We start from the raw sequence: 12,571 nt of genomic DNA on the forward strand, positions 1-12,571 counted from the left end.
TTTTTTGTGTGTTTATTTTAGGCCTAAATCTTGGAATTTATAATAAAAAGAGAGTTACCCCCTCCCCCCGTTCAAAATCTCAGCGTTATTTGTAGTTTGTAGGTTTAAAATTTCTTTTTTATCATAGAAGATGAATTTGATTTATTTTTATCATATACTAAACAAGTAACTTAGGTCGGGGATGGAGAAAAAAGAGAAGCAAGAAAGCAAAACAAACGCGAATCAAAATTGAGAACCTACAGAAATCGAATGTGCGAATAGATTTCCAAAATAAGATGTCGAAACCATAGATAGGGCAACATGGGAGGACCTATAAAAAACGAAGATATAGAGGGAGCCTGGGCAATGTTACGGGATATCCTTGTTAGATGTAAGATCGAAGTGTGCGGTACCACAGTTGTAAGAAGAATGTCTGGCGATGCGTGGTAGAATGATGAAATTCAGGCTGCCCAAAAAGCAAAGAGAGAAGCGTACAAGAGAACTTTGAACATCGCAGGTCTTAGCAATGAGGAAAGAAATAGACGTAGAAATGATTATAGATGGGAAAACTGGATACTCAAAAGATTAGTTAAGGAAAATAAAGATACAATTAGAGCAGAAGCAGAGATGAAAATACAAAACGACTTTGAAGGAAGCAGGAAACTACTTTATAAAAAAATGAAAGGAAACAAAAGTACAGAATTTGACAACATGAGAAGTAGTAGGCGGGAAATGGTATATGATGCAGACGGAATACTAGAGGCTTTCAGAGACTATTTTAGAAGACAATTCGGAGATAAAGCTACAGGAAACCACAACTGCGATGTTGAACACGATTCGATGGAAAACTCAATTGAAAAAGTCTGTGTCACTGAGGTTAGGGATATAATTAAGAACTTGAAAAACGGTAAGGCTGCCGGGGTAGACGGTATTAACGCTGAAATGCTTAAACACGATGGCGCGTGCATACCACATAGACTGTGGAAATTGCTAAATTTATGTTTCGAGATGGGAGACGTCCTAGACGAATAGGAACAAGCGATTATCGGATCAATATACAAGAGAAAGAGAGATAAAAGCGACTGCAATAATTACATAGGGATTAGCTTATTAAGCACCGTTAGTAAAATATATTCAAAAATACTTATTCGTAGAGTAATGAAAATAACAGAAGCAAAGATTCGGGACGTCCAAAGTCGGTTTATGCCAGGAAGGTCATGTACGGATAAAATATTTAGATTAAGGCAAATAACAGAAAAAAGTTTGAGAGTAGGAACCAAAGTTTTCTGTGCATTTGTTGACCTAGAAAAAGCTTTTGACAAGGTAGATAGAAGTAAATGGATCCTACAAGCTATAAAAACAATATATACAGGTAGCAAAGCGAGTATAGGAGTGAATGGGAAACTGAGTGACTGTTTCGATATTATTTAAGGAGTTCGACAAGGATGCGTTATGTCTTCATGGTTATTTATATTATTTATGAACAAGTGTTTAAGAATGGCTCTCTTCGACGAAGAGGGTGTGGATCTCGAAACAGTAAGGGTACGTGGGTTAGCGTTCGCAGATGATAAGGTTGTTATGGCAGAGTCTATCGAAGACTTACAAAGAATGCTGAATAAACTAGATGCAAGCATGAAGAGCATGGGCCTCAAAATTAACGCAAATGAAACAAAAACTATGGTGTATGAAGGAAAGAGTGAGAAAACAGTACGTAATATTTTATTAAATGATGAGAGAATTGAACAAGTTGATAAGTTCGTATACCTTGGTAGCTTCTTTACTAGGGACGGGAAGATATATGAGGAATTAGATAGACGCATAAACGAAGGTAAGAAGGTTATTGGTAGAGCCGGTCCACTTATCAGAAGTAAAAATATATCAAATAAAGCTAAAATGGCAATAAATAATTCTATATTTGTACCGACTGTACTATACGGTAGCGATACATGGACTTATCAAGAAAAAGATAAGAGTAAAATTAACGCAATTGACATGAGATTCATCCACATAATATGCGGGAAAGCCCTGATGGACAAAGTAAGTAACGAGATAATTCTAAAAGAATGTGGTGCAGAAGAGACGGTAGTAGACACATGGGGAAGAAATCGGTTAAGATGGTTCGGACATGTTGAGAGAATGCCAAATGAATGACTAACGAAACAAGTGTATCAAGGTAAAGTAAATGGCAGCGTGCCCAGAGGTAGACCGCGGAAAAAATGGTTAGCATGTGTGAATGAGACCCTAATTAGAAGAGACATAAGAAGTCACAGAAACACGAGAGCCTGCATGAAAAAATGCATGGACATAAAAGAAGCTAGAGAAGTATGCCAGGACAGGAAAGTATCGCGGCAAATAGTTAATAAAAAGAGTGTCAGTAGACTGAATGACGCCTGAAACAAAAGACCGTGGCCACTAATGACCCAGGTGGGGATCCTTACATAACGACTTCGTGAGGTTCTTCACCTGGGGTGATTGCTAGAGAGATTGATCAGCAACCTGGATCGGAGCAGTGTTGCGGAACGAACGTGTTATTCACTTAAATAACACGAGAATTCTGGATCAATCTGAAAATTCTCTATCCCTTCCACACACTACTCCTTTCCCCTACCGAGTGAGTCACGCCTACCCCGAAAGGGAAATGGCTTAATATTGTAATAATAATAATAATAATAATAATAATAATATATTATAGATTTTTTATTCTATTACAAATACTTTTATTTTATGATTTGTGTCATTGCGAATGTTTTTCAAATTACTCCAAGAACGCGCATTAAAAAAATTCTTTGATATATAATATTAATGAATATGAATATTATGTTAATACGAATAATATGAATAATATGAATGCTGTTGACATTATAATTTCAATTTTATATTGCCCCAACGAAATTTTCTCTAGTTGAACAAAAAAACTCTTGTTGACTCTCGTCATTTATAGAGTATCATCCCTTCCCCACATTACTCCTTTACTCACCGAGTGAGTTACGCCTACCCCGAAAGGGAAATGGCCTAATGGTGTAATAAATAAACTTACCTTAAATTTAGTTCATTCCACTTGATGTCCTTAAAACTGAGTTTACTTAATACAATTCATATAATATAGTTTATTCGCCCAGGATTTATTTGAATTGATTTGCGCTCAATTGAATTTGATAGCAATTCAAAATATAAAATTATATCAATTAAATTTACAATTACTGTAATTTAATTGAAATAAATAATATTATTTCAATAATTACAAATTTGCTTATCCTGATAAAATGTTTTTCTATAGGTTATACTGGGATTATAACATTCTTAAAAAATTTTTTTTTTTTAAATTTTGTTTCTACGAAGAATGAAAGCCTTTCTGAAATTTTGATAATAATATGGTTAAGTGACAAATATTGTAAAGTAAGAATAAAAAGCAAGTTTCTTAATAAATTTTGAAATTTTTGAAAAGCCAAGTCAATACAAATATTTTCAATAAGCTTACCGCTACTAGAAACCATATTATTACAGTATACATTGTTTTATACAAAAATTGAAATTTTTGTAGATATTTTAAAGTATGAGATTTAAAATTGCATTCTAGAAAACTATGTTAATTCTAAGGTTTTACATATCTTTTTATGTAAATATGAAATTATTATCTTTAAAAGTGGAAGACTCCTAAAAAATAATAAACATCTCGATATTGATTATATTACAATAAATTCTTCCTGAAATGTCTATGATTTCTCCGTAGCCAAAATTTGATTTATTTTTTGGACAATACAAAAGTGTAGGTAGGTCATAGTTTCTCGATACATATGAGATTTGATTCGCTGATCGAAACTACGAAGCACTGGGTTGTCCATTCTTCTAACAATTTCTAATTGAATGTTCATTGCAACTTAAAATCTTCATTCAATATAGTAACAATTCAGCTTTTCACACATATTTTATTCACTCACTCTTAACAAGTTTTCTTAACAATATTGCACCCATAACATTTGCACTCTTAATGCGTGCCAGAAACGATTCATACAATGGCAGCAAATTCATTTAAGTAATAAATCTTATATTATTTAGGATTTCCAATCACTATAACATAAAACTATTTTGTCATTTCTTACTTTAATTGGGATCTTTAGATCTTCTCCTATTCAGATACATGTTTTGTTATAAAAAAATATATTTATTGAAAAAATATAATAATTGGAAACCCCTCATTACCAATGCGACAGTCAGAACGATACTCCACGAGGAAAATATCCCATTGACTACAGACTTTCAGTGTGTTAGTATTCAGCAAGCATGTTTGAATAATTATATATTAACTAAGGCAATGAAAATCCTTTAGTCAATGGGCTGTTCCACTTATGATGTCGCAATCTTACAGCATTAAAACTTTACTGTATGCATAACAAAAACCATTCCTTGCTTTAAAAGAACAGTGTCCTTGCTTTCACATTTTCTTGTGTAAAATATTTATTATCCTTCATTAAATTAAAAAATTAAAATTAAAATAATCGCCACCGAAGCATGATTCGCGACAGTGAGAACAGAATGTCGTACGAGTTCGGAACTCAAATTTTAGAAAAAGTGCACGGCATCGGAATAGCTTTCCCTCTTTTAAAATTCTATGTTTATGTACACGAGTTTCCACTATGCGATCATTCGAATAATTTCTCGATCAAACGATGGGTTCTTCGATAAAGCGATAATTTTTTTTAATAAAAAGGGATATCTAATTTCGTCGATTAATCGCACAGCGATGAACAGGCACCTACTGTAATTTCGCATGATTTCCCTGTCGGATCTTCCGTGAGAATCCGAAGCGTATTATCTTTGGTCCTCCATACCATACGTAAGTTTTATACGGACAAAGTAAAACTGTAGAGAATGAGACTCGCTAATTAGTATAGTTGGCTCTAAAACTCGAATCGCGCGATCTGGCGCACGTCCGTTGTCTTTTTTTTTTATTTTTCTTTATCTTTATCGGCTATCGAAATTGCAGCGCGACTTAAAGTAAAAGAACAGGTCTGAAACTTGAACCTTTAATTGTAAGGCTATGCATACCGAACAGTGTTCGATGGCATCTTAGCTACGAGAATACGTGTGTACAATACAAAAGATACCGTGTCCAGATACGGTTTTATTATCTACCGCCAGTTTTGAGATCCTTACATTGGACCGGGGCAATTCTAGTACATTCAGAAATTATTTTTGTGCAAAAAAAATATATAGTAAATATTATTTGTTGTCGGTTCTGAACCGTTCTGTTCAGATTATTGCAGTTTCCAAATAGGAAAAGAAATAATAAAAAAAAAAACATACAGTTCTCAAAATTGTTTATATTTAATAAAATCCTATTGCGCAAAAATTTAAATCAAAAACATTCTTTCAATAAATTGAGGCAAAAAATTGTTTGGCCTGAATTAAAAGAACTCTGAAAAATATTCATAAGCAAACCCTGCAGATTGGTAGAAACTAATTGTCTATAATAAGCCGGAAATGAGACAGTTCTGGAAACCTGATTTTGATTTGTGAATTTTTTGCAAGCTTGGATTTCGTTGCTTAAAATTATTGATTTGAAAGCAGATTTCATTTCGATCTTGAATGAAATAATATTTCTCCAAGTAGGGTCGATACGAGCAACTATTAGAGATTTATCAGTTTTAACGGTAAATTATGATAGGCTAATTAAAAATCAGACACTGGGTGTGATAACCGTTTTTTGTTTTTCTTGTTTCCTTAAGAATTACGATCATCTGCCAAGAATTTGAGATTGATTATACGTGTTAATTTACTGTAAACTTTTTTTTATTATTTCTAAAAGAGAAAATTTCAAATTTATTCTTTAATAATAAAGACAACAGTTCTGTTTGTGACTTTTAATCGCAATTTTCAAATAATGAGTAATTACGAATTTTTTGCAACATCTATTCAGAAAATAGAAATTTCCAAATAAATAATTTGCTTTCATAATAGAATGTATTTCTAAATTTATCTAAACATTTTTGATCACAGAGACAATTTTAATTTTAATTCATTTTTAAATATTAATATTTTTCTATCATACTAATTACAGATTTTAAGATTTTTTTTGTTTTTTCGGAATTACAAAGTTTCAGGAAAATTTTAGATTTCTTCAAAAGATATTCAGAATTTTTGAAAAGATTAAAAATAATTTTAATCTTGAGAAAATGTCACGAAATTCAAATAAGATATAGATTTTCAAATATTTTGAAAATGAAGCTTTGTAAGAATTTTGGAAGGTTTAATGTTTAATGTAGACGATTTCAAAACAAAACTACAAGTTCTCGTAAGTTTAAGTGATATCTTAAATTTTTTAATATTTTAAATACTTAAAAAATGTCGATTTTTGAATATTTCCAACCAAAACTTTAGAAGCTTTTTAAAAATTGTGACAAGTTTAAAAAACAAATGTTCTTAAGATTTCTGGGAAATGTTGAAATGCCTTTTTATTTTTAAAAAATAATTTAAAAAAAAATTGCGAAAGATTTAAAAATATTTTATAAGATTTCCGAAATTTTCAAAAAAGAATGGGAAATATATCGGGGCAATTTTTTTAATTATGCAGAATTTATCAAGAATTTTAAGAAAATTTTAACTAACTTTAAAAGACATTGAAGGTTTCGAAGTTTGGAGATTTTTGTTTAATTTCAGGAAAAATTTGGATCGCTTTACAAGATATTCAAAAAGTTCGGAAGTTTTAATAAGATTTAAAAATAATTCAATATTTTAACAAATATCAAAAATTTTTAAACAAAATATAGCTTTTGAATATTTCGCAAAAAATTGAGAAGTGTTTTTAGAAATGTTGAAAGGTTTTACGAGAATAAAACTATTTTCTTACGTTTAATGAAAAAATTGCAAATGATTATCTATTTTGATAAATGAATTCTAAGAGGTAATTGAAAAATATTTTGAAACATTTTAAATGATGATCAGCAAAATTGTTCAATTAGCCAAGAATACAAAATTGAAAGAAATTCCAGAGAAAGGTTCCAAGTGACTAAAATTTGTCTTGAAGATTCCTGAGAAAATTTTTAATGATTTTTATTTTGAAAAATCAATTTTCAAAGAGAATTTAAGAAAATTTTAAAACATTTGGAAATTACGATATGTGGAAAAAAGTTCGAGTCAGTGTCAAGACAAAAATTTAAGAAGATTTTAATTTAATTTTAATTTAAAGATTTAAGAAATGGTTACGACTGAAATCTTCATGTAAGATTGAAATGTTTTAGTTTTATTAATATAATTATAATTGATAAAGAATTTAAAGCAAATATATATTTGAGGGATCAGAGCGGATGTTTGGTTAACAAGAACCAAAGTAAAATCTTTTATAAAATGTTAATTTTAGTTTGTTTTTTGACATATATCACACTTAACCGTAATGACGGAAAATCTGGAATTGTTTTCAAACTTCTAAATAAAATAAAAAATATTTTCCCATACAAATGCTTGCTGACTAGAAAGTTAACGATTAAAAGTAAAGTGTTGGAAGATAATTTTGGCCAATTTTGAAACCAGAAGCTTTTAAAATATTCTAAATGTAATTATGCATAGTATAACATTTGAATTTCGTATCACAATTACAGGTATCGACCCACTATAAAATATAATGATTACTCTTACGTTTTTAAATGTTATGAGAATTACGAATTATATCGTCCTTTAAAAAAGTATTATTTAAATATTTTGAAATTCAAACAAATTTATTTTTTGTACCAACATTACCCCAGTTATACGGTACACGTTTCGCTCTAAAAAACCCAAATATATTGTCTCGCCTGTCTACTTGTCAAGGCTAGTTGACGTGGGCGATGAAAATAAATTTTCCAAAGTATTTCTTATTCACTCGAATTCATTGACACACATTCTTGAAACTCCCGTTTCCTAAAGTATTCTGAGATTTTTTAATTAACGGTTGCCAAGACCAACTCGTGAAATATTTTGTCATTTTAATTAAGAACCATTTCGAGATGTGATTTTAGGAGAAATTTAATTTCTGCGGAATGTATGCCATTATTTCTTTAAATTGGATTTAGAAAATTAATTTTTTGGTTCATTTGGGACTAGATATTGTTTTGAGCCAAGAAGTGAACGCTAATCATTTTAGCAACCTAAGTCTTGCGTATGATGTCATGCTCACGTGAAAGGTCCCAATTTCGTGGGCGAATGAATTCAAGTGATCTCTAGAGTGTGACAAGCGTAGGTGTCAAACTCCTCTGCAATCCGATTCCGAAGTATTTAATCTCTATAATTCAAAATAGTCTATCTTTTTTTTCATCAAACATATGTTGGACGAACGAAAAAAATAAACGAAGCAAAAGAGAAAAAAAAGGAAAAATGAATTGAAATATAATAGCAATAAATAAAAGGAAACAATGAGAATCTGTATATTAAACAATAAAAAACTTTTGCAGATAAATAACAATGAATAGTGGAAATAAATAATAAAAAACAATTAAAATTGTTGGGAAATAATTACCTACGATTATGACTATCTAGTATTTTTAATTTCTTTTTGGCAAAGGCTGCCTGAATTTGAATTTCAATCAAATTCGTCCATTCATCTCTATTTTGATCTCATTTATCAAAATTTAAGGAATATTTATGATAAAGACTAATTGCGAAAAGCTCAAACTAATAATTTTGACTTGGAATAGGAAAAAGTATTTGAGATTCAGTTAAATTTAGCCTGGAAAGAAACGATTAGCAGAAAGTATTTTATTTTAATTATAAAAAATATTACTACCTGAAAATTTATATTTCAGGACAATTATTTCTTTTAATTACATCTCTTTCAAAATATGTAAATATATTTTTTCAGTAAATGCAAAGAACAAGATTCTTTACTTTACAACACATTTTTTCGATGATATCATTTATAAAGGTAGTTTGCATGCTAGAAAGAACGTCTCGGGAAAAAATATACTTTTAACAACTGCAGTAATATTATTGATAAAATTGTTGAAAGGAGAAAAGATTATGTTTCACATAAAAAAATTGAAACACTCGAAAATAATTTAGTAACAAACTTTTAGTTTGGAACGTAATTTTTGATAGCCTTTAACAACTTTTTGAAAATGATGGAATTTCACTAACTAGAAGCTCATTTCATCAAAAATAAAAAAATTTGATAAAACTTTATAAATCCATTTTTTGTGAACTCAAGTTTTCAACTTGTTCTTGGCTGACAATTTTTTTTATTTTTCAGAATTCATAAAAATGTTGGAAAAACTTTAAATGACTTTAAAAGACGTTTAAAAGTTTTGAAAAGATTCGAAAATGACTTAATTTTTCAATTATTTTAAATTGTATATAAAACAGTTTTAATTTAAAAAATTTCGAACACATTTCAAGACAATACAACATTTTTCTTACGATTTCTGTGAAAATTTCAAGTTATTTTCTAAAAGTTCGTTTAAAAGATACAAAGAAGTTTCAAAAAGATTAAGAAATAATTTAAAACTTGAAAAGGTTTCAGAGAATTATAAAATAAAATGTCGATTTTTAACGATTTCGGAAACAAGATAAAGGGAATTAAAAATTGCGCATTGCTCGCGATAATAAAAAAATATTTAAAAAATAATAGTAGATATCGATTAATTTATTTTTTTAAATTGGAGCATAGTCGCAGTCTTTTTCTCGATAATATAAGCGATAAGAAAAAAATGTTCGGTCAGAAGTAAAAGTTATTCAATCAATAATTGTAGTATATTTTAAGTTTTTTTTCACAAGAAAATGATCTTCATGACGAACTTGAAACAATAAATTATCGTAAATTTTCGCAATTTGCTATAAATGTTATAAATTTTGTAATACTCTCAACTTTTGTAAATTGCAATAATCAAGAAAAAAATTTAGTTTGTTGTTAATTCATTGATTTATCCAAAATATATACATCTGTTATATAATTATTATAAAAACCAAGAGGGAGTGGGCTTTTTACAAATCGTGCATTTTTGCAGTAATCGTAGAACTGTATATAAATTAAAAAAATTATTAAAAATCATTAATAAAGATAAAAATGTACTATTTCTCCCTTCAATAATATCGTCAAAATAATATTACTGCCTTTACTACCTTAACAGTCTTAAAAATGGAAAGGGTGGAAGAAGCAAATGATCAAATTTGAAGTTTTGACATATTTTACTGATATTATAATTAAATGATATTCCTTTATACTTCTTGTCAAGAAGCTGTTAATGAGTCTAAGATGAAAAAATAGCCTTATTGAAAATTTTGACGTCGTAAACTACTTTGTAAACTACGTAGGGCCACTATATCAGAAACGACGTCGTAAATTACGTCGAAAACGACGTAGGATCCGACGTAAACTATATCGTAAATTCGGATACTAAACGACGTAGTTTTCGACTAACTAGTCTTATATTAAAAAAGGACTTTGAATTTCACAAAAAGGTTCCTAGAAATTTCTAGTTTCTTTTTAATTTTGATTAACCTTTTTTGATGATAAAAAAAAACTTTTTACACTAAATGTTTTAGTAAGATGTCGACCATAAATTACGTTACCAATTTTGTGCGAAACACGGATTCCACGTTTATTCCCGAATTTTCTGCCTAAAAAGATTGCTTTAACAATATAGTAGTTGCATTTTTAACAAAATTATTACATTTTTTAACCAATAGTTAAATTTTCAACAAGTTAAGAAAACTTTCAACAAACTAGTTGAATTTTTAAAACAAATAGCCGAGTTATAAACTTACAAAACTTAACTTTTAATCAAAAAGATTCATTCTCTACCAAAAGACGAATTCTCAACGAAATATATGAATGTTCCAACAAATAGTTTAATTTGAAACTAAACAAAAAATTTAACTTCTGAATGAAATAGTTTAGTTTTCAGTAAAAAAGTACATTTTCAACAAACCAACCAAAATATAATCCTGAATCAGTCAAATTCATCAACAAAAATTAATTTTTAATAAACTGGTTGAATCATCAACCAAACAGATGGATTTTGAACAGGAAAAATTAATTTTCTACCTGAAAAGACGAATTTTCAACAAAAAAGTTGCGTTTTTCGGTTAAAAATTTAATAGATTTAAGAAAGAATTAATATTGAAACTCGAAAATGCGTTTTTGAAAAGAAAGTTAATTTCCAGTCAAACAATCTGAAGTTTAAGAAAATAGTTAAAATCTGCATTGAAATAGTTGAATGCTCAACTAACAAGATGAATTTTTAAAAAGCCAGATTAATTTTTCGCCCAAAAACGAATATTTAACAAAATAAGTATATTTTTTATCAAATTGTTAAATTTTTAACTTCAAAAACATACATTTTCAACGAGAAATGGAAAAGTTAAATTTTCAGATAAAAAAATTAGTCCCTAACCAAAAGAACAAATTTTTAATCAAATTGTTGAATTTGTAACTCAAAAACACGAGTTATTTATAAACCCATTGAATTGTCAGCCTTTAAAATATGATTTCTCTACAAAAAATTAATTTTTTTGGTTATTGGTTAAATTTTAATATATAAAAGTATTTTTACCTAAATCACCACTTCTCTCTCCTCACTCAAGAGAGCTTGAGCGGTGGTTACTCTCATGTAGTAGATTAGGAAGCGAAAGTCGAAGTAGAAAACTCACATCTGGATCTACCAATCGTTGTTTTTGCCCCCACCCCCTCCTGAAATTGGTAACGTAGTTTATGGACGGCTTTTCAGTCACGCTGTAGTCCTGCGAAATTTCTGACGTAGTTTCCTATGTACTCTGCCATGAAAACAAGAAAAGTAGTAACTACAGTGTGGATGTGCCTGTCAACCTAACCGAAAATTTAATATTTTCATGCAGGATTATTAATATATCACGGAAGAAATTAATAATAAAATTACTTATTCTGGGCCAACTATGGTTATCTTACATCTAGTGCCGTTAAATTATTGTTGGAAGCAGAAAGATTGAAAAAGATAGAAATTGTGGGATAGAAAAAAATATAACTATTCTATCTCTATCAATGGATCACTTTGATTCGCTAAAGCGCTATCTTTTCCTATCATCAATTTGAATAATTTTCTATCCCTTTCTCTATCTTTCTTTACCGAGGTCTCTTATCTTTTTCTATTCCTTAGTCTATCTATTGATAATTTAAATCTTTTTCAATCTTTTGATCTATTTTTCTTTACTGAATACTCTAATACTATTTTTCTTTATACTTCACTATATTTCTTATCATTTTCTATCCCTGAAAATTTAGGAATACATCGAAAAATTATGGAATTTATTTTTAAAATTAATTTGACGTTGAGGAGCTTCAGAAAGACAGCGTTACGTCCATCTTTATACAAGGCAGAATACGTCAATATAAATGGGCCAGAAGTTTTAACTTTTTCAAGTAGTGTTTTCATCTTCACGTTCATGATAAAAGACCTTCATGAAAAAAAGATTTTTATCATGAATTTTCTATGAAAATCAAAATCAAAATTGATTTTCTTGAAAAAAACCCTCTTTTAAATTGTTGTGCTTTCTTTTTTTACATCCTTTAAAGCGACGCAGAATAAAATGTGGCCTGGAAATAATTTCGTATTCAAATTGAGATTTTTACACTTGAACCCTCAAGTTATTA

Source organism: Belonocnema kinseyi, chromosome 9, assembly GCF_010883055.1.
Source record: "Belonocnema kinseyi isolate 2016_QV_RU_SX_M_011 chromosome 9, B_treatae_v1, whole genome shotgun sequence".
NCBI classification, from domain to species: Eukaryota; Metazoa; Arthropoda; class Insecta; order Hymenoptera; family Cynipidae; genus Belonocnema; species Belonocnema kinseyi.